A 24,401-nucleotide genomic window follows, 5' to 3' on the forward strand; every position below is an offset into this window, starting at 1 on the left:
TATTAACATTATCTGGAGTAAAGCCAGATAGGGAAAAGATATTCTTTGTGTACTGAACTTGCTTCCTAATACAGTTTTCCCCCTTCCTTACATCATGTGTCATTTACACAAGTTTAAACTGACTTTTTACTTTTTATGTATCAGGAAAATGTCTTATAAATGTCTGACTTGTATTTAAAAAAAAAAAAAGTACACCTAGCTCTACTGCAATGCAGTAAATGCAGTCTACTGCAAAAATCCCTGCAATAAACTCAGCTTTCGTGCAGCCACTGAAATTTATGGCATTATGGAAACTTGCTTTTATGGGATGGACAAAATATTAGAAAAATCTCTCAGTTAAACAAGACACGATTCAGCGGCACCGTAAGCATGAGCCTCTAAAATGACTAATGTTGAGCACACAGAAACACCACTGAACAAGAAAGAATGCCTCTAAAGACTAAAGTGGAAAGTGAGGATACATTTGTATTAAATTAGCTTTAATGTTACCTTATCTGCTTTTTCAGACCAAGTTTATTTATTTTCCCCCATATTATAATAGTAAAAGCATGTATTTAGTTTTCATTACATGCACAGTGTGTTAACACAGCATTAACTATGTGAAACAGGGCAGAAATCCCTGTTAAGGGGTTTTCCTCCAATAAATTCCTCATAAACACACAATGTGTCATTTACTGTGCCTTTATCATCCTTTTATGATTTATGCAGTATCTCTTAATGTTTTTTTCAGAACTTCGGCTTTCACTTTCACATGCAGTATGCCAAAGTTTATTTTTCAACACCCGAACTTACGACACGTTGTTGTTGTTTCACTCCAATGTTAACGTCATGGACGACATGACCAACACACAGATAAACTGAATAAAATAAATGAAACAAGGCAGAACCAAAGAAGGACAAAGAGAACTCAGGTTCTGTTTCTTCCACGAGAGAACATTTCAAGTGCTCAAACGCCATCCTGGGTTCCAGGCGCTCCTTGTTTGCACGGGAGCCCATTTCCTGTGTGTGATTAGAAAAAGGGTGTGTGTGTGTAGACGTCTATGTATATGTGTGTGCACACTGGGGCTTGCAGTTCAGTTAGGTCCGAGGTTGTTTTGTCTGCTAAGGGGGAAAGGAATGCCCAAATCAAACATGGTGAATAAGATGCCTAGAAAGAGACACAAAGAGAAAAGAACCAGGAGTGAGGAGAAAGATGGAGAACGGTAGGGAAACAGCAAAGCAGCAGACAGAAGGAGCGAGCAAGAGAAAGGAGGAGGGAACAGCAGTGAAGAGCAGAAAAAGAGGCTGTTTTTCCATTTGCTGCCAACAGCGTTCCTGCTGCTATTATAGTGGAGCAGGAAGGTGGAGCAAGAATTTTGTTAACAGGCTGATGAGCTGTCATATGGAAAATCATCCACCTCTTTAACTTCGCCGTGAACCTGCAGAACCTGCCCTAATATCTAATGACTTACAGCCTTGCAGCCCTCCCTGCTCCGCAAATAACAGCTGAGGCATTCACAGCTACTTCTCACTAGAAGGGCAGATTATTTTGTACCATTAATCATTATCCAACAACAGTAATATGACAGCTAGCAATGTCACAGAACGACTTTACTGGCTTCACGCCACCACTCAAGAGGACAGGAACTTCCTGACATGATAACTTGGCAAAATATGGGGAGGTCATTAAAGGTCAAATTGACTGGTTAGAATAAACTCCTGCTATAGGAATCAGAAAAATTATACTGCAGGGAATTAATTTTATGAACCGATTCAGTGTACTCATCCTTTTAATTACTTTAAACCATCACACTTTTAAACAACAGCCACTTAAACCTCAAAATTTATTTAACAAATGTTAGTCGGAACAAAGGAATCCCTGACATCCTTGTTTTTACGGTTACTTTCATTCTCAGCTCAGTCATACATGACAAATTATAGCTTGTATCAATGCAAAATATTAATAATAAAATAAATTATTAAACTTAACAATTTCTCCCAAACTGCAGTGAAAATAAAGTGTAATGCTGATAAAAAAGGACTAATAATTAGGTGTACATACATTCTTATATATATTAAAATATATCAATATAATAATATTATATTATAGGTATTAAAAAACAAATTTAATGAACTTATATCATTTACTGTACTGTTTATAATCATATAACAGAAAATCAAACCTTTTCTCTTTTTCGCTTGTCTCAAGAATTTTCCATGTAGCTGCTTGGATCCTTTGATTGCTCATACCGAGGCTCTTAACGAAATAAAATATCTATGTTCAGGTAGGTGAAGGTGATTTTTGGCACAGATTTTAATATGAAGATGCAAACTGAAATTTTATCTAAACATTATCTGTTCAGGCACACAAGCACTGTCACTTTCATTTAAAATCTAAATTTTGCTTTTTAAAATAGCAAACTCATTTCGGACCAACTCAAAATCCTGGTATTAGAAGATTCCCATTTGCAGTCTGGGTAATGCCGAGCGGTTGTTTTTGAGCAGGTTTTGATTGTATGCAGGTAAACAGTGTGCATGAAGAGTAAAAGAGAAATGTGCTTGCTGAAAGGCGATTGTCTGGTAATGACGTAGCATTCAATTGCATTTTACTGTACATTTTATCTGCATTCATGGGCTGTAAGCAATGAACAGAACAGGAAGCCTGCATCAGGATATGTGCTGGAAGCCCCGAAACACTGACTGCTGCCCTGAGAGATTACAACACAAACAACAAAGCAAACAAACTAAAAAAAAAAATTTGTGACATGATGTGAGTAAGCATTTTGGATTCACCATAACAGGTTGTGAACAAAGGTAAGCCTCCGACAAAAACATTACTAGCTACGTGGGTGGAGTTAGTCATAGTAAACTAATTCTGTAGTCCTAGTCAAACGTTATATTTTCAACAAGCACACACTGAGAACGCTAAACAAGAAAGACTTATACACTCACTTTATAAACTAAAAGGAAAACTCTTTGCTGAGTGCACTGTGACTCTCCTACTTCCCAGTTCCAAAGTTCAGTTTCCAAACACTTCCTTGTGTTGCGCACACGAGGTGGACCCTGCCTTTGCACGAATGAGCCACTGCTTGACTGGCAGAGCAGAATTGATAGGCTGCTATTGTTTCCTTTTAAGGTCAATTGTGTCTCAAATGCTTGGCATGTCTGAGAGTACAGCTGGCTGGCAGGAGAGATAAAATACTAATTTTACTACATTCTTCTGCGCAGTCCACACCTAGGGAGAAAGGGGGAGGCAGAGACAGAGAGAGTATTTAAAACAAGTAGGGATATGAAAGATTTGAGCTGGTTTGGAAAGAGAAAAGAAGAAAAAAAAAAAGTATAGTTATGGTTAAAGAATGAAAACAAGGTGAAGACTACAGGTTTGGCCAAGTGGGTGAGCACTTTGACAGGGGCATCAAGCTTTGCTGTGCCCTTATTTGACTGGGCAGTCAAAACACGTCACCACAGTGGGTAAACACGCACATATATACATGGATGCCTACCCACACAGAGAACTAAACATCTCCCAGGATGACAGACCAAATCGCATTTCATTGCCTCAGATTCGCATGTTTGACTCCTTAGCTTAAAATGCAGCGTTTAAATATTCTGCTCCAGAGTGATGGAGACTGTGAGGTGGGGTGGGGGTGGGGACAGCCAAACCAGCTTAGTATTGCAAATAAACCAGACGCTGTGAGAAAGCGTGGCAGCCGGCTGAAGGTTGGATCATAAATTATGCCTGGTATTCCACAATGTTCCACAGTGCACAAATGATCCACTCAGGGACTCGGGAATGATATTATGGGATTCCTGTGTGGCTTCAGTGTCTGAACGTGTCCACATGTACACACACACGGCACACACAAAAACCTCAGCCAAGGACGAGCCACATGCTCAAGTCTAAAAGTGTATCGTGCAACAATGAGCGTATGCTGACAAATAAAACAACCAAAATTAAATCAGAACAAACAGGTTACTTGTGTTTTTTGATAGTTCTGATAGTAATCCAAATGTTGACTTAGAGGGAAGGGACCACCGGAGAAGAGCTGATGACTCGGGCATGGCCAGACTGGCTGTGCGTGTCTGCTTTAGTTAAGCAGATGGGCGAGTATGTGTGTAATGACCGTATTATCTGAAACACGTTGAACTGGTCTGAGAATGTCCCACTGAACTCGACACAGCCGTAGTCCTTAAGTGATTTGCACATTAAGGCCTCAGTCACACAGACCAGTCAGCGACCCACTGGAAACCTCTGTTCATTAGGGAAAAACGCATATTCCTTGAATGCTTGGCAAGTGGTTGCTGGCTGTTGCTAAGTGACAATGGTCAATGAATGCTTGGATTGCTAACAGAATCCCACAGTCACCCGTAATGTGCATGGAGGACACCAACGTGTCTGCAAATACTTGCCATTTATTCGAGCTCTAAATTGAAAAAGTGTGACTGTAAATGAAGAATGTAAAAGTTGTTCCTCTTAAAATGTGCTTGTTACAGTGAAAAGGCACCTCTTTTACTTTGATGCAACTTTACTTTTCACAGTTTCACTGCCACTTGGCGAGTAGTTTTTGAGTCTCTGCAGACAAGTCAGCATCTTCGACGTAAACTGCTTATGACCGCGGCAACCTGGTAAGGAGGTTTTTGGTGCATCCTTCTTTGCAACTGCCGGGAAACTCCCATAATCACTTGCAAACAAGTCAGGGGAAACACTGGTGGTTACCAGGGAGTCACTGAATGGTCTCTAGGCCCGTGTGAATCAATTGCACCAACTACTCATGTCCACTTAGGGAATACACATTTTTGCACCAGTGGTTGCTAGAAGGTCACTGACTGGCACCCAATTAAATTATCAGAGAATTTCTTGACTGGTTTGTTGATTTGATGGCATCATCATCGGCTTTTATGTTGGCATTTTTCAACTAATCATCCATTTAATCATGTAAAATAACCTTTAAATGGGACTTATTATGCTTTCATTTCAAGTCTATGAATTTGTTAGAGTAGCTCTGCACAATTTACAGTTCAAATCCTTAATCTTACACTGGAGCCACGGTGCAACTCATTTCATCCATCGTCTGCAATACTGACAATGCCGATATACGATTCAAACAGCGGGTCGTTGGGGCTGTTGTGTGCCTGAGACAACCATGTTAGCAAATCTGCTCTCACTAACATCATAGAGAGCCAAATGCAGAAGCGCTATCACTTTACATCATTTTACAAGTATAATTCAATTAGATATAGCTAAAAGCAAGCAGATAAAGTCTGTTCTGGTTCTGGTTAAGAGACCATAAGGGTATATTGCTTACTGTTTTGAATTTGTACAAACCCTCAGACATGAAAGGAAATGGAGACAGTCATACATTACTGGTGTAACTCCAGAACACAAGCTGGTGTTTAAGTGACAGTGGTGCAAGCACTAACCTTGGAAATGTTCACATCCTTCAAAACAAATATCCAAATTACTTCCAACAGTCTCCCAGCCTGACTTGGTTGCATGTCACACACTCCTCTTGTTTCCTGTCTAGATCGACTGTTCTAATGGGGGAATAAACACCCCAAAATAAGTTTTAGTTGTAGCTCTCCTTGGCCAAAATTCTTCTTTTTCCTACTCCCACTTACTACATAAAACTGACATAAAAGCATTTCATGGCTCTTGAAGTAAAAGCTGCACTTTAGCAAGTCTATTTTTATGGCTTCACCATAGCAGCATTGTGCTGCTTCACTTCCCCTGGTCAGGGCAGCTAGCATGAGAAGGAGCTCCAAAAGCAACGTTGGCATGGAGGAGAAAACCAGCAAACCCGGCCCTCAGCGGCCCTTAACAAAAGGCAGCAGTGTAGAGATCCCCTCAAAAGTAAAAGCCAACCAGGGAAGAAGAGGGGAAAGGGCAGAAAGGAGGGGGAAAAGGCTGAAAATAGTCCAGCAGTCTGAGTCTGCATGCATCAATGCCACAATGACGAAAGCTCCAAAAAGAAGCAGACTTGTTAATAGATGGATGGCTGGAAGAATATGAGGAGGGATGCCTTGAGGGGAAGAAACACATCTTAGCAGTTTTAAATATTGTGGGTGAAAGCAAAAGAACAAACTCAGGAGGAACGTCATGTCAAGCAAGGGAAGCAAAGGTCATACACATCAAATTGTGACAACTTAATTACCTTTTCCATTCAGCAACTTATTTCAGAACTTTCTAAAGGCACAAAAAAGTATCTAAACATCTAAAAACAAGACAAAATAGCAAAGGATAGGAGAGGGTAGGAGACACAGAAGAGGGGATAAGTATGTAACAACCCGCCTGTCTGTCTGAACATTCCTCTCTCGGAGAACATGTATATTTTCTGATCACAAGAAAAATAATCCGCAAGAGGAATTTTATTTTGAGAGCCGCCCCGTAGATCCAAGGCCTACAGCAGGCCAGGGAGTAGTGTGTGAAAGCGAGTGTGATGGCGAGACTGTACATGTTCCCCTCACACGCTCAGTCACGATTTAAGTGTTAAATAGTGAAAACACCACATGTATCACCGGGCAGATCGCTTGCAAAGGAAGAACATTTGAGGATCCACACTGCTCAAGTCACACATGATCAAATGAACAAAACTTCACAACCTCCCCCGACACACATACACACAAGATATATGAGGTTACACTTCAGCCAAAATTGATTTCTGAGTTCTTCTTTTGAAGACGTTGATACCGCTATCACGCATCCAAAGTCCATTTGTTTTAACCGCAGTCATCTCATGTGCGACTGTAAGGAATCTGACACTAAAATATAGTTGGCAAGCAAAAGCAGGCAGCTACATAGTTTAAACTAGACTGCGAAGCATTTAAGTAGTTTTACATTTTAATAATTACGCAATTTTGCACTTTAGCTAAAAAAAAGTAGATCGATACCAATCTAATGTATCTTTAAGCCTACAGCTGCTAGCCAATCAGAGCTGGGGTAGCACAAAGGCTGGAAACAGGAGGAAACAGCTGACCTGGCTTTGCCCAAATGTGACAAAATTACTAATTAACAAGTGATATCTTGTTTGTTCAATCTGTAGTGAAACAAAAAGGTAGAGAGCGAGATACAGGGAGTGGTTCCATTTCAAACTGTTAGGTCCAAATTAGAGAAAAGGGGATATTGTAAGCAGCAAAGTGCAGTATTATAGGCAATCATCTGTGAATACCCCAGAGTAAAGTAAAAGTAAAAGCATAACTGATGAAGTCTGATTATGATGCAGAGCAACCAATGAACCTTGGTACAGATTCTTCAGCTTGCTGGGACTCTAAAGCTGGAAGGATGTTAACACCTTTCCTCTCAAGAACATTTTCCCCACATTTGTGTTAGCACACATTCGACTGGGTTCATATCTAACAATAAAAACAACAAATTTCGCATTTTTCACACTGAAAACGAACACTTTGTTCTGAACGTTTATTCGTGTTTTTCCTTCATCACATTTCTGCCGTGGAGGTTCCCAATTCCAGATTTAACGACTGAGATCAAAACAAAAGACACCCGGCACATCAAAGACAAACGACAAGACGGCACACGCATTCGTTAGTGTCTCTCAGGGCCTCGCCCTAATGTGGCGGCACCTGTATGAGGACAAATAATTACTGGATATTACAAGTTATTCACTCTCTTGTGAGTTTAATCCACAGTCCTTAGCTTGTGTGAAGAGGAGTTATTATGAACTGAGAAAAAGATTTAATCATCTAAAAGTATTACCAAGTGGACATTTTGGCAACCGCAAATTAAATTCAATAAAAGCTGCAGGTTAAGAATAAAGCTGTACACTCTTGACTCGTGACCTCACCATGAACTGGACCGGTATCGCCATAGCAAAAGCCTACCAACCACTGTCACGTCAGTCAGCGGCCATTGACTGCAAATAACAGACTAAAATATTATGATTTCTGTAACTATAAGGCCACAGACAAGAGGTTGAAAGAGACATATTGCAGCTTTAAGCACATAAACACTTATTAAATTGTAGAGATGGTACCCAAAGCATACAAACCATACTGCTGGGTGAAGGACTTTGGTTCAACATTTAGCCTTTTATGGACATTGAGGTTACAGCGATGCTGGTTACTTAGACATCTGTGTTTGGTGTGTAGGTGGCATGAGGTGGTGTTTGCCCATCTTTTTTTACCACCTGCGTTGGTGGCTTTTAACCTTTAACTTGATCATTGCAAGGCAGTGTGCACCATCTTCCACCAGAAGCATCACGAGACTGAAACAGAGCATGATGTTCACCTTTCTTCTGTCCAGAGCTCTAGGAAGAAGAACATGTCTCGAATCCAGACTGCAATGGCTCCTGAAATATGCCAAATATGCCCCTGAACACCCCCCCCCCCCCCCTTTTCCTGAGGACGTAAGCCTGTTTCATAGTCCACCCTCCTTCCCTGCTCGGCCCCCAACCCACAGCATTCCTGCGTTTTACAGAGCTCCGAACGCACACATTCTTATAATCACAGATGACCCACTCGCATAAAAAATGTTAAGGACATTAATAACACAAGTTTCCACCCAGCTGACCCAGACATGCCTTTTAAGGGTAAGCGGTTCAGATTTCTCTTTTCATTAACTTCCAAAAATACTCCTGGACCAGGCAGGGCAAGAAGGGGTAGGGGGGGAATGAGAGGGAAAAAAATAGGTAAGTAGGGGGTTCTCTCCCCTCTTCAGGAAAAGGAGAAGGAGAGAGTGAGACAAGATAACAATCAGAAGGAAAGTCAAAATATTGGCCAGTTAACGAGGAGAACAACTGAAAAAAATAAAAGTGCGTCTGAGGAATTTACTAGTTATGTCTTAACTTTAGCTCTCCCCTGTTAAAACGCCTCAGTCCCTTCCTCCAACTCCCTCCCTCCGCTTTGCTGTGCTTCCTACACGCTTTTGAAGTCTGTTTCCTTTGCACTTCTTCCCTCTTTTCTTCCAGCACTGACAGGATAGCCATTTTTTTGAGGAGCCTGTACAGTGCAGGAACAGAACAGGCTCACAGGGGACTTTCTGTAAAAGAGCTTGTTGGAGGCAGAAACTGGAACGTAATCCCACGCAGGAACCAGTAGGAAAAAGTAAAAATTACCCAGAGGCAAACCTCTTCCCTGTCAGGTCAACCTGAAAGCATGTAAAAGGCAAAAACAGCAGCAGCACCACCACCACCACAGTGACCCACATTATCAGTGAATGTGGTCCAAACTCCAAGCCATGTGGGGCAGCCGGCTGATTAAACATTAGAGGACTTATCAAAAGGCAGATATCAAGATACATGAAATGCCACCGCTCCTCTTCATGAACTAAAATGCCATCATCCATGCATCTGCTAATCTTTCTCTGTCCTTTCGATGGTTGCAGGGGTGGAGTCTACTCCCAAAATGCAGATATAGAACCACCCTTGCTCGCACACACTTACACCCATTTACCTAAAGATGCCTTCGGATGCTGGAGTAAGCCGGAGTATGCAGAGATAACTCGTGCAGACACAGCACAGAATGAAAACATGCCCGATCCATAGCTGGAGCAACACGCCAGGTCCCAAAATCTTCTTGCTGTGAGGCAACTGTGCTCACCAATACGTCAAAAAAAAAAAAAAAAAAAAAAAAAAAAAAAAATAGCCATTACAACACAACTTATCTTCAGTGTACCTGTGATAAGCAGCAACAAGATTTATTGGTATTGTTTGCAAAAGATAGACAAGGAGCGAGATAGGAGACTTTAAAAAGCTGGCTTGCATTAGAAACCCGGCTCTGTTAAATCTGAAGACTAAACAAACTGCAGATTACCAAACGACTGTGGCCCTGGGAACAAAGGCCAAATGTAAAAATTTGTGAATCAGCATGAAGTTAACCACAAATAGATTACATTCCAGTTTGCAGTTATGGACTGGATGCTACATGCATCTTCTCATTTGGCGGACGGTTGAGAATCTTAAATGAGGACCAGATGAGGATTTGTGTTTCCCCTCCGTGGTTGCATGTGAAGAACGCTCACATGGTCAACATCAGGGCCGCTACTTGGTTTTGGGGATGAGCGTGAATGAATTAGGACACCTGAAATATGGCAGTGCGATTTAAAACTTGCGGATAATTCTTAAGAAAAAGTCTTTGAGTTTGTCAGAATAATGCATTTGTTATTGAGATTATACTGATCACAACCACACCTTTTTGGTTGGTTAATATCCCAGTTAGCATAGCAAGTTTTACTAAGGTGACTCTAGAAACTAGGTCAAAAAGGACTTACAAGCATTATGGTGCAGCTCTCCAATAAGAGTGGAAAACAAGGAAATAGAAACGTGCCCTGCAAACTCAGACTTCGGGTTCAGCAAATGTTTGAAAAACTCCCCTTTTCCCCTCAAACTCGACAAATCACAGTTCTCTGGCAGCACTCACTGATGCATACATTTTATCTGGTTTAGCATTACACCTGCTCAATCTGGCACATTTTCCCTTTCTTAACCCCCTGTTGTTGGAAAAACTTTCATAACCACCAAGTAATGCAACACAATCTTTTACAGGTCACTAAATACTTGATATGCTCCTTTGACCAATGGGTTAAATGAGTGGCAGAGCTAGATAATATTTGCTACAATGGATGGGAATCCCATAGCAGCTCCAAATTTTCCAGCTCTTTGGAACTGTATGTCTTGAAGCTTATCACTTCTATCTATAAATGCTTGCATGCTTCTTTGACATTTGCACGACCATACAGCTTCTGCACACCCGATTCACATCCAAGCCTTTGTCTACTGTTTCTACACTGTGGTCCGACGCGGTGATAAAAAAAAAAAATGTTTGTGCTGAGTCTGAATACCTGTACGGGCCTACTACTCATAATTCTGTTAAATAAAACGAGTTATGAGTAAAGAAATGGCCAAAAGTTGTTGTTTTCAGTTGTGATCAGACAAAGGATGGATAAATCCAAAGCATGAAAATAAAAGTAAAGCAGTTTTATTTTGAAATTAAAAATTCCGAACCAATTTCGACATTCCACAAACAAATTCGTGCAAGATTGGTGGAGATTTTAATGTAAATCGTGACAAAATACAATCAAGATTTTAACCTTTAAATCGTGCATTAGCATGAAATTGTACTGCAGATGCTCCACAGTCACATACGCCTACAGCTACAAACAAATGAGATAAGTGCAATATTGAAACCTCCGTAAGTGGCCATTCAACTACACGATAAAAAAGCCCTCGAGAGGAGTTGCGAGGCTGTTTGGCACACTATGAAAGACTAACAATGGAGATTCGTTTACACTTACACACACACTAGAAGGGATATCAGCAGAATCCATTCTTGTCTTGACATTCTTACAGAGTGAGAGCATGTATTAGTGTGTCAGCGTATGAGTTATTATCAAGTTGTGTGAACACTCAGGGCTAAAATGTACCTCTGGCTACTGCTCGCTGAGTGACTGACACTCTCAGCCTCTAGGATCTGATGACAGCACTAAGCAAAAGTACCTTCAAATGCAGAAATACCTGCGTAGGCTCACATAAAATGAGCCCATGAATAAACAGAGAGTTCAAAAAGTTTGAACTCCAGCTGGAATCACAGAGCTCTGCCCTGTTTCAGGCCCGTCACTGCTGATCAAAATCAACTGAAAATCAAAAAAAGCAAACCAAGACCAAAATAATTCAGCACCTGGAAAAAGACAAGTTATGTTTGGTTTATAACTTCTGCTTTTAGTTCATTGTTTTCATTTTTCCAATTTCTCCCCCTATTCATTCACTGTTCAAACAGTTAAAGACAGAACTGCACACAGAAACGTGTGTAAACACCTGCGGTATCAGCATCTTGTTTTTTTATTTTTATAAGTAAATAATAATTTAAGACTGAAACCTTTCAGTTAATGAATTCTTAATGTGCACTCTGATGTTTATGATCATAAAAGGGGAATAAACAACACAGGTTTTCCACAAAGGAAATCCTGGAAGCTGAGCGTGTTTTATCATTTATGCTTTAAAAATAAATGACACCGTCAACTGTCAGATTAGCTTCATGTTGATGTTCTCAGATGACTAACTAACTGATTGATTCACTACTCCTTTCAGCTCTTTCTACTTTAAACACATAAACACGCGACATGTACAATACGTCCAGTCAAAGCCTCACGCTCCCGTCATCGTGGCACTAAGCCATCTTCCTACAAGTCTGCTTATACACAGACAGCAGCTCCAGCTGGCTTGCATGTTATCAGCAGCAGCCCTTGTCCCGGATCCGGAGTCATTTATTGCATTATCACAAAACACACACATTCATAAAATGTTATGCGCTCACAGGATGAGTGTGGGCTTCAACAGAAGGCGCTCAGAGATCATGATTCATTTCCACTACTTCAATTAGGCCCCTGGTAGGTTCGTAACAACATCACTTTGCATCCTGCGCTGCTCTATTCCTGGGTGAGAGGGTTACTGAGGGTGAAAGAGAGAGTCTACCTCTAAGAATAACCAACACCATCCGGCCCCAATTCTAGACGAGCTATCTATTACAGCATATTAGGATGTATAGGTTATGCTGCTCGTGTGGGTGCTGACTCTCCCATTTATACCTTTGAGGACTCCTAGAAATGCACCGCTTTCCATTAATCTGATCATATCAGGTTCACACAACTTTGCAAAGCTTCAGACCGCAATCTGACCAGGTCAGACTAATGTAGCTGCACGTGTCCGACCTGCAAGTAATCTGTGGCTCCCTCTGTGTCTGAATGAAGCCACGAGGAACATTAATGTTAAAAAGCGACCTACTCAATTAATGCAGTGCTATAATCTGCTATAATGCTAATTGTGACACACAGAGATGGGCGAGAGTCTGGGTGATGAGAGAGAGACCACAGAGCAGAGAATGATCTAACCTACGATAATATGCAGTTACTGAATAGAAATTATGATTCTATAGGTTTTAGAGCTGTTTCTTATGTGTATAACAGGGAATAGCAACAAGAGGTGTTTTTGTCCCCTCCATTTTTTGATATCATAGGAAAAGGACTGACAGCTATAGTACGGTAGTTCCTTCAATCAATCACAGCAATGACAATATGCGTTCTTATTTCTTTGCACTTGCAACGCATGACGTCAGTGCCAATGTCGTGTAATTCCACACTGATGTGTGATCGCGCAACACTCACAGGAGGGAGTGTGTATAAACCCTGATGTCCGGAGTGGCAGTAATATTACCGTCGACAGGCTTGGGTTTGACATTCCCGGTGGTTTGATTTTCCCAGGCAGAAAACCTCAATATTTTAATTTAATCCCCAGAGCATTTATTTAGCCACTCCGTAATCCACAGGTCCAGTGCTTAGTCTGATAATTACCCTTATTGGACACCCATAATGATTAGTTTTTGGTTTCACCCAAAGCAGTGCAGGCAGTTTCATAGGGCGGTCGCAGCGCTTTGCGGAGTGGAAAACCAATCATGCGTGCTATAGCTCAGGTCATAAAAGAGGAGAAAGAGGTATGATTATTACTGCGAATGGCAGGCGACAACCCCCGGAGGGGAAAAAAAAAAAAGTGCTGCAAACTCTTTGTGCAACTTTCACTTCTTGGCATTCATTGTAAAGATCGCAGAACAGGTGCTAGTAGTGCTGACACTTCTGCTGTGTCAACATTAACAACTATCATTGTGTTGAGCAGTGGTGTCAAAGAAAGAAGGTCAAAGAGGGCATCTGCTGTGAAATATCCCCCCCCCCCCCCGCAAGAGCCAACTGAACCAAACCAAACTTTGAGCGCATTTTCCGGGGAATGGACGCGCCAGAGATCAGACATTAATCAGGGGAAATTTAGACATCTTACTCCTCACTTCGCTGTTACTCTCATTTGATTTTCCCCTTTACATTTCCACCCCAACATTTCCAAACTGACAGCATAAACTGCCAACATTCCCTCCACATGCGGTTTAATAATCCCACCCAGAAATACCAAAATAAGCCCTTTTTGCGCATCTACCACTGTGACAAGCTTCCCTGCAAGTGCCTGTCCGAGCTGGTAGCTCAGCTGGTATGTTCTACAGCTGGCTGGGAGGACGAGCCTTACTGGAAATTCATCAGGGATTTTTTTTTTGTCTCCTTCATGTCTCAAACAGGTCAAGGCAGGTCCCCTCCATCTCCTCCCTTCCCCTCGGTGCTCTTTATGAGCCCCACCTGGCAGATTAGTATTCCACCACCACAAGTACCTTTTCTGCTGTTTACACATGCGCACACATTCATCTGTCACCATTCTGGTGAAGGAATACAGGACACACACTGTTCAGACTACGCCCCTACCACCACCAGCACCACATTGTTTTCACACGTGTAGGCCGATACTCAAACAGAATAAGGATGTATTGTCATGTTAGTACCTTTAACAAAACATCCAAGGGCAGCAGGACATTGCAGTTGTTTTAGTTGTCCTTTAACGTGGCAATTTCAGTTATATTAGTTGATGGAAATGCCTGATTTTGTATTTGCATTCCAGTCTAAGAATGGCCCAGACAATTGGGTAAAAACTATTATCAGTCAGTATTGGTCTTGTTGAGTAATACTAGATAGTTTTGCCAAAAAACAGGCATGTATATATTCATATTTTTATGTTTCCCTGAGACAAAAAGAGAAAAGACACTCAGATTGGACCAGAATTTCAAGCAAATGTCTATAATTTAAATAGGTTATATGTTTCTTATAGGCTAGATTGTCCACTGTTTAAACAGCTGTGAAATGGATCAATTAACTCTATTCTAACAAGGGAGTTCAAACTTTCCTTACCAACTTGAAAATAAGCTCATTCAGTAGGTGGTCTGTGTGCACCATAGGCTGGTCTGTATGTATGTGGCCCAAGGATGGCTTTGAGCCCAGTTTGTGGTTTTTTTAGTATGTAGCTTACAACTGAGCGTAGGCAATATATATATTGTTTGCGTGGCACTCTACAATCACATATCATCATATTGTTCAGTATAAAAACCTTCCGATATGGCAGCAGAGTCCAGACCATCGTATATTCACAGCACTGTGTAGCAGAGTACTCACAGCTGAGCAGACTGCCATGCAAAGTTAAGACATGTTTTCGGCTATGTATTTCACAACTAGTTTGTGTAATGCATTGTTTCAAAGATAATAAACAATGACCACATCACATCCCCTTGTCAACACAACTCCAACACGGGGCAGTGTTTATATCACAATTATTTACTCCCTACACTCTGAAAAGTCTAAGTACATGCAACACACACACACACACACACACACACACACACACACACACACACACACACACACACACACACACAACAAATGTCAAGAACACGTCCAAGCAGCCTCCACACTTCTACTCCATGTTCCTACAGCCCGGGCAGTCAGTCTGAAAGGACTGACGTTACTATGTGCGTAAAGCAGTAAAAAAAAAACGTATCGAGTGCAGAAGCAGATAAACGCAACCTCATAACAAAAATGCCAAGTGTTACCAAAAGAAGATATGAACGGTTTATGTGCGGCAACATTTTAACCACCTGAGGTTTCCCTGCAGAGCTGGATGCTTCAATTTGGCTTAAGAACGACGACGAGAAGGAGGAGGAGGAGGAGGAGGAGGGCTGAAAAACTTGCCGCAGTTCAGACTTCTGCAGTCCGGACTCCTCGAGTCTCAACAAGCCGCTGTGTGAATCCCCAAATATACACTCCGCTTCTTCCTCCAACCCCAAACACAGAATAAAGACTCAAATTTACCTCAGCAGTTCCACCGCCGGGTCCGGAAAACGCAACGGTAAATCCACAACTTCACGCGGGTTGAGCTCGTGCGGACGGTAGGGCTCGCTGCAGCCGACACGGCCGGGACAAGTTCATCCACATATTCTCAGTCAAGACCAGAGAGTTGGAGGCGATAGGGGGGAACCGCTTTCTGCTTTCCCCCTTTCCCTCAGTCGCTTTCGCTGGTCCTTTCCTCTCGGATATTCCCCTCCCTGGTCCTTTTGAGATCAAACCATCACATTCCACCGCGTCCTTAACAATGAAAAAAGGTGGGTTTTCCTTTTCTGTTGCCGGAGGACCCACCCCTCGGGATGACTCTGCCCGGTCTGACCGCAAAGAGAACGCCCTTCCCGGCGTCAAGGTCCCGCCTCTCTCTTTCTCCCACAGAACATACACAAGCCAGGCCGGTGAGGAGGAATGAATCCGAGCTGGATCCTGCATAGATGCAGGCTACTGCCTGTCTCTGAGCAAACGTATCATAAAAACCAGTTGTCTGTGAACGCTGCATGAACTATTGTTTTATGGCATTTATACCATTTGCTGGGCTCAGCAGCACCTGTAGCATCCCACAACACGTTCAAAGATCATATCCATATTATTAGGATCCCCCCAAGAAAGTACTGATTACCACAAAAAATATTGGGGCTATAATATAGATGAAATGTCCAAACACTATAAGCTTGTTGGGTTCTATCAAATGTCTCTAAATATGTATGGACTAACCATTATACAAAACCAGTGAAGACCACAGTCTTCCCTTACGGGAATAATTAGTATGAGTTCACCTCTCTATTCCCTCTCTTTAAGCTCTCAAAATGTGGTTGTTTAATACGCTGGTGCCACTTGAATGAATACTATAGCATTGTTGTTTGTTGTGCTTTCTTTTTCCCCATGTGTAACTGTTTGCCAATAGTAATGACTTGTCACAGCCGTCTAGACAAATACACACAAACTAGTCCTGGTTTTCCCCAGAAAGTTTTGGAACAGAGGTGTATTGTTCGCTCTGTTTCTGCAGCACGGCCACGAATTCTCCACTGGGTGTTTATTCTGTTTTAGTTGCATGACACTGGAAGTCTGCAAGATGATAAAATATGAATAAAATGTGATAGGCAGCCAGCCAATTAGGTGACGTCATGCCCACACAAACACTCACTCACATTAAGTTTTTGTGTTCCTTAAACAGTTTTGCATAATTCCCAAGAAGCGTAGCTTTATTTGACAGCACGTGATAACACTATTAAAACAAAACCCACACTTCTTTCGTTGGTTGTGCTGTTTCCCACTCGTTTAACATACCTCTGTCTCAGAAGTCATTCTAGTCATGTAACTTGACACAATGGGCTAAGAGAGATATAAATAATGTTTTCACTCTTGGCTGGTGGGGAAAGATACCAGAGATACCAAGGAATCAAAGAGAAATTAAATCCTTTCAGGTGATGCTGAAATCCAGAAGCATAGCTGGGCATGCCTGAATGCCACTGCATGAGAAGCCAACCACAGGTGTACCTGAATATGCATGAGCGCCTATGCATTTTTTATACACTTGATAGGTGTTTGCATATATATATATATATATATATATATATATATATATATATATACTTGTCTTCTTCAAAGACAAATAACACAGTATGATAAAAACCTGTAGGATATGGTTTTATTTCTGACTTTCAAGAGCTACTGCTCTGCTGTGCGCATTAAAATAACCATTGATCTTTAAAAAAAATCCATCAAGGCAATAGAAACTGAGATGACATGTAAGTAAATGGAAAACGGCTTGTTTTATAAGCATGAGTATCGGTCATGTTTCATCCATCTTGAGAGGGTTGGCTCATGCACAGACAAGCTTCTGTCATTTTGGGAATTTGCCTTAATATATCAAGTGATATAAATGTGAATGCATTGCACAGACTGCGATCTAATGCATAAGGACAGGGTTACAGGGGAATGTAATCCCCTACACCGCATGACTCTAGCACGCAGACACAAGCTGATTCAGGAAGAGCAGGTTTCTAGCCAACATCCTTCCTAAACACAAACACCCTTCAACAGCCAGAAACTTTTTTGTTCCAGTAAGAAGTTGTGGGTGAACAGCAAAATTTGAAATCGAGTCAAGTAAAGAAAACAAAAAACTAAAGAAAAAGGTTCCCAAGCAGACGCCGGCATTGTTTTGCTGTTTGTGATTTCCATGTTAGGCATTTTATCTTAACTAGAGTAGCTTGCAGCAGTTGCAACAGCAGATAATCTCTGATAATCCCATGTAGCACACTAAAAATTGCAAGCAACCAGTAGCAAGGAGTGTGAGGGTTAGGCCAATAGTCGACCCATGATATGCATTTGACTACAAAACAAGCATGAAAGAAATTAAATGAGAGCAAAGTGGAATCTCCTGCCTAAGCAAATATGGCTTATGGTGGAGCTTTCCTGCTTTATATCCTTTTTATAGTGAGGATAAGGATTAATGTGCTTAATTCACTGTCCTCTCAGGGTGGGTTATAGCCAGTATAAACAGATGTAACCCTGATGGATCAAAATGTGGGGCAGCTTGTCATGTAGAAAAACACTTATCGACTGCCATCAAGCAACCGTTGTGTTTGAAGGGGCCATATTCAAGACGGCATTCCCTCATTGTAATAATAATAATAATAATAATAATAATAATAATAATAATAATAATAATAATAATAATAATGTGTGGCTTGCAGTTGCTTAAACAGTCTTTTCCACTTAAAGCAATAAGAGTTAACATCTAACGGCTCTTATTAAGTTCTGATATTTGAAGTCTTAATTTGGAAATACTCAGAATGTCTCATGGGAGAGGAGCGAGAGGGCGAGCGCTCCAAATCCTTTGATACTTAAAAAAAATCATGTCCTACTGTCAGGTCTTATATCATCTGGAAGTACAGATGCCTCAGTCTGTCTTGTTCACCCTCCCATGGCCCTCTCTTTCTCACTGCAGGGGGACATTCCTCAATCCTCAGCCTCTGGCATGCAGTAAATCTGCCTGAGAGAGACCTACTCTCTCAAGCCTGCCAAAAACAATCTGCTAGGAAAGACATGCGGCTATTTATCAAAACCCAACCTCATGTTTGCCTTTTGTTCTCCTGATGAGCACGCAGAGCCATCGGGAATAAAATATCTTGTGTAAAATAGAAGTCTTTCTTGTCTGCCAGAGGAGAACTACCTCAAGGTTGAGCTGTGGTGACGGAGCCACTGTGAAAAAAGGTGTTAATGGGACAAGAGGAGCCTCACACAGGCTGCGCCCTCCTTTATTTAAAACCGACTTTTGAGTGCATAGATCTTACAGGTGGAAAGTAGCCGTAGCTGGCAGCGTTGTCTTTGCACACCTGGATCTTGGGATGAAGGATTCCTTAGACTGACCTGTGCAGTAGTGCAGAACATCAGGGGTCACCTGCATGAATCTGTGTTGGACTCTTTTTGATTTTTCCTGGCTGTTTAAAGGCCGTGCAGAGAACGCTATATGAGAAAAGGAATCAGGGCCTGGAGGTAACGGACAGTGTAAAGTCTGTGAAATAATTTGTGAACTTTTGTAGGACATGGGCATGAACCATGCCACACCCAGCATTTACCTCCTAAGCTAGTGTGCACATGCAATGTACAGTATATTCATGAATTAGGAAACACAAAAGCCAAATACAGTAAAAACAAAGAAAGGCAACATGGAACAGTGCACGCACTACTGTGTACTGAAGTGCCATAAAACAAGAGGCAGCAGATTATTCATGAAAGTTTGAGTTTAAAATGATCCAAAACGGGGTTCCGGGTTCATTTGTGTAAGTAAGGAATTCCACATGTCGACGCTCCGAACAGAAATTACGATTTCCACAATGGCACCCGTAGATGCTGCACATGTTACTGAGATTTATACAAAAAGCTTTAAGAGGAAGCTCACTGCACACCCGGGGAGCCAAATTGTGCAAACATTTATATTATATTTTTATGCTACTAAATATAATAAAATGACCAAAACTAAACACTGTCGTTGTGTGACCTTACTGACTTATTGTCCATAATTCTAATTGCCCATCTTTATAAGGGGCCCGATTTTTGCGGATGCTGCTTCCGACCAAGAAATAAAACAATAACTGAGAAGAAATGCAGTTAGCACCATTGTCTCACAGCAAGAAGCTTGGGGGCTAGTTCAAAGACATCCACATTTCAGCAATATTTGGCTCTAAATTGGCAACAGGTGTGAATGCTAGCGTGGATGGCTGCCTCTCTGTGTTAGCTCTGTGAAAGCCTGGCGACCTGTCCAGGGTGTACTCCGCCTCTCACCCTATAACAGCTGGGATCCAACTTAACCACAACCCTAAATTGGATGGATGGATGGATGGATGGATGGATGGCGAAATCATATTATCATCTAGTTTGCCTTTGCAACCTTACTCAGCTTTTCGACTTGTTTCTCAAATCTTAAGATGGGAATCTAAAATAATAAATGGATATTAAACCTCTGAATTCTGTTCCATCCATTGTCCATTAATCTTTAGATCTGACTTACTGGCTTAGTTTGAGAACTGAGCTCTGGAAGAAAAACAAACTAACACCATTTTCTTATTGTTGAGCATGTTTTCATACCATGCGCTGCCATGGACTGTAAATGATGGAGACATCTTTTATGTATTTTACTGGACTCCATTGTCCCAGTGCACTGTTACTGACAATAGTGTACTGTGACTGTGGAGTCGATCTCTGCAGGACAAAGCCTTCAATATCACATTCACATAAATGCAACTCAGAGCTGCCACTTAACCCAGCCTGCATCATGTGTTTGGACTCTGGGAAGAAATCAGAGAACTCAAAGCAAATCAACACAGGCAAGGGGACAGGATGAAATTCAACACACTGAAAGGACCTCACTGGCTATTGTTTAAAATATATTCAAGAACATCACTTATGCAGGACCACACTTTGAACCAAACCACATCTCATATAAGCTGCTCTCCGTTTCATGACCGATACAAATCTCAGTGACTTACTGTGGAATCTTTTTGAATCCACACCCAAACCATGAGCAACAAGTTGCATGTGAAAAGATTTTTACAGTTTCTATCCTGCAATGGCACAGCATGTCTGGCAGTCATGAAGGGCACAACCACCAAAAAGCTCTGCTGTCTTGTTCCACTGCCAAGCCATAATTACAGCAATAAGGTTGGAGAGGCTCGTTAACCTTAATCTAGGAATTATACTGTGGCACCAGGGAAAGGAGGACGTGTTGTGTTGTGTGCTTGTACATAGGACCTGGAATTAGACATTTACCACAGAGGGGGGCTGGTGCTGCTTTGAACTACACCGAGTGAGAGTTGTGGTTCATGCAGTTCACAGAGCGCCGTATAGATCCTGCTTGAAACTCTTACCTACTGTGCACTGTTTGAAATGGAGGGAAAGTCCTTTTTTTAGTCTCTACCTCCATCGTGTGGTTTAAATGTAGCATTGCTCACTTATCTTATATACAATGTTTTGTTCATTACGCCCCACTGACCTATGAATATCTCAAGGATAAAAATGGCAGCTAGCTGAAGGGAAGAACAAGTGTTGTTTCTACACATAATAGACAACTTAGCAAAAAACAATTTTAGCAGCCAGTCGCAAAGACATAAATTGTTACCATTTCTTTTGTTGAATATATGCACCAACAAGGTGATTCCCACAGAGATGTTAGCTGAAAACTTTCAGCAGGCAGTCCTTGGAAAATTGGAGAAAACTAGACAAGTGGGGAACAAAAACAAAGAAGAAGAAGAAGAAGAAGAAGAAGAAGGAGCTAAAACAAAGCAATTTACAGCAGCTGAATTAGAGCGTGGGCCTGAACATTATCGAAGCAGTGTGGGATTATTATCTCATCTTAACAGAGAAAAGAACAAAAGGCCTCATTTCTCCAGGTCCAAGAGTTCCTTTCTATGAGGCCTCAGTGCTTTACAATACCAGATGATGTGATGGAGAAATTAGGTTGTGTCCCTTTTCACTCACTCTTAACTTTTTGTTTTCACTTTCTCTAACTGATTTGTTTATGCACTAAAACTACTGTAATAGTTTTAGAAAAAAGATGTTTTTTTTAGGGTTCAATTTTGACAATAATTATAATAAATATTTCAGGAAGCATATTTTATGGCACAAACTTCAATAACAGACATAAACATTACATCATTAGTACTATTCTAAGTGTTGTTAACCACACCTTAGTTGATCATCATTAAAAAAAAGCTATTTTGCAAAGGTTAACTGACTATCATTTGACCATTTATTACTTGTAGTTGTTCTAAAGCTAAGGATTAAAGGCATGGATGGAGAGGTTGGTGTTGAAAATTGAGAAGTTTATCTTTTGTGCTTTCCAACTTTTAACATGATTCTGAGATGATTCAGCACAATTATCAGTTTGCACGACAATCCGAATATTCTAAAGAAATACACACAAGGAAAACTAACTTTGGCTTCTCCCTTCTTCACAACAAATAGGCATTTTTGAGTTGGCACCAAAACGTAATAACTTTGATTTTGCTCATACACAATAAAATATGTGACATATCATTTCATGTGTCATATCAGCATATCTCAGTCAAATGTTTACATACAGAAGAAGATTAAATAACAGAAGCAGTTCCCTCTCGTATTACATGACATCGAGAGGCTATTACAACAGGCCAATTTACTGCTAATTCTATGAATTGCCAAAAAGTTAGTAAAATGTTGCAGCAAAGTAGACGTTTCTCTTCATGTTATTCTCAGGTGCATGAAACTGTGTAGGCAAATGTTACGTATCTTACAGGTCTTTCCTAAGAAGACCAAAATTTGCTTCCTTAGAACTGTTTGTGGTACAATTGCTGATCTAATCAAAGCCATTCATTGCCTGCTCAAGACTGCAAATATGTTGCAAACCTCTTGCAAACTGCAGAAGGCTATTTGGTCATCGCTTGTTCAGAAGAGACCATTAAACAGGTTCAAACGTGTCTTAGCTGTCACAGTCAGGTCAGCACTGAAATATATAAACAGATCTGTGTAAGACAGACACATGTTTCTACAAACCTTGAAGGACATGAAAGAAAAATATATGGCACATACCTAGAAAAAAATGTCATTAGTTACATCTTTTCACACAGGTTGATTTCACAAACTGGGATTGTTTAGCAGCACTAATGCGTCAGGTAAATAAACAACTTCTCAAAACTCATTTACTATAAGACTTAGATTTCTTTATTGTAAGTGGAAGGTATGTTTGTTTACCATAGTGCAGTAGTTAACACATTCGCCCAAACAAGGAGAAGACTGTGTAACTGCACAGGCAGATTCTGCTTAAGTGTCTGTAGGTGTTTAGAGTTTGCACCAACATTCGGTAGCAGGTTGTTTAAAGCAGGTTATAGTCTAAGAACCGCATGTCTCTTAAACCACTTGCATACTTTTTAGTTCAATTGTTTTAATGAATTCAGGTCAAGTGATAAAGATCAGTATCAGTACCTACACAACTTTGGTTTCAACTTTTGAACTTATCTTTCGCAACCATTTTATCTTCAGTAGCAACCTTAACAGTCACAAAGCCCACCCCAGTCAGTCTCTCTTGGTCTGTGACTGACTGTGACTTCTTTTTTGTATTTGCTTCTGAGAATTAGATTAGAAAATTGGTAATAGGAAGGCTATGGCAGACACCAGAGTCCTAGTGCGCCTTTTATACAGAAAAACACTAAAAAATACTACAAAAATACAACGAGATCGAAAGATCAGTGACGGACATTTTAGATCAACTGTTAAACTGACACGCAGTTGTTCGCACTAAAGGAAAACACCACATCGCCGCAAGCTGCAAGGCTGGAGCTGAACAACAACAAATTCTCTCCCTGATAACAGGACTGTGTTTATCTCCCATCTCCAACACCTGGTCTGCTATCTTCCAAGGCCGATGTTTAGACGGCGGGTCCAGCTCAGCGCCCTCCGATGGCAGCAGATGCGGATAGCTGTGTCTACATAGGCCTACTTCTCGCCCCTTACCCACCCCTGTTGCTTGTCATGTGCTTCATAGTGTTGTAATGTGATAATTTCTGCGCTCTCCTCAGAGTCCAGCAGGAATAGAGGTCTCTTTTTTTCCTCCTCCACTTGCCCATTGTACTGTACTTTCTGTGTTTTTCCATAATACTACCGGTATTTCACCGGAGGGTAACCTTTGTGTGACAAATAAAGGTTTTCTGAACATACTAAGAACTAAAATTAAACTGAAACAACAAAATCCAATTCTCCAGGACAAAGAAGTCAGATCCATGGAGGCCCCACCTTACAACTTACAGGACTTCAAAGATCTGTTACTGTCTTGGTGCCAGATACACACCTCCAGAAGTCTAGTGGACTCCATGCCTGGATGGTTCAGGGCTGTTTTAAAAGCAAAAGGGGGAGGAACACAACATTAGGCAGGTGGCATAATGTTATGCATAATCGGTGTTTACATTAATACATCTGAAATTAATTAAATGGCTCAAAAGGTGTTAAAAGTGACACAATATTTGGCTGGTCGTACAAACAAAAACTGATAGACAACTTGGTCCTTGGAATAGGAACAATTTTATTAAACCTATTGTAGTCATTTACTGTTGTTTTATTTATTACTTTTATTTATCTTACCTACCTTCAATGGAAGGACAACAAAAAGTTATTCTCAAAGGCTTTTCCCTCCATTGTACGCTACCTTTGTCATCTGCATCAAAACTCTGCTCATCTGTCA

The 24,401-nt window shown here is 41.0% G+C and overlaps 1 protein-coding gene across 3 annotated transcripts in view; it reads right to left on the minus strand.

The window, feature by feature from the left end:
- luzp1 (leucine zipper protein 1) overlaps window positions 1–15,987 on the minus strand; it is a 50,746-nt gene extending 34,759 nt beyond the window's left edge. For 2 of the 3 annotated variants that reach the window (XM_006798486.3, XM_006798487.3), the window contains exon 1: window positions 15,659–15,987. The gene's annotated coding sequence lies outside the window, so the exon portion shown is untranslated. Of the gene's footprint in view, window positions 1–9,384; window positions 9,448–15,658 lie in introns of those variants that run through there. The other variant, XM_087832805.1, reaches the window with a different exon arrangement.
- Window positions 15,988–24,401: the final 8,414 nt, after the last annotated feature.

Source organism: Neolamprologus brichardi, chromosome 19 (assembly GCF_056152115.1).
Source record: "Neolamprologus brichardi isolate AB-2024 chromosome 19, ASM5615211v1, whole genome shotgun sequence".
Taxonomy (NCBI): domain Eukaryota; kingdom Metazoa; phylum Chordata; class Actinopteri; order Cichliformes; family Cichlidae; genus Neolamprologus; species Neolamprologus brichardi.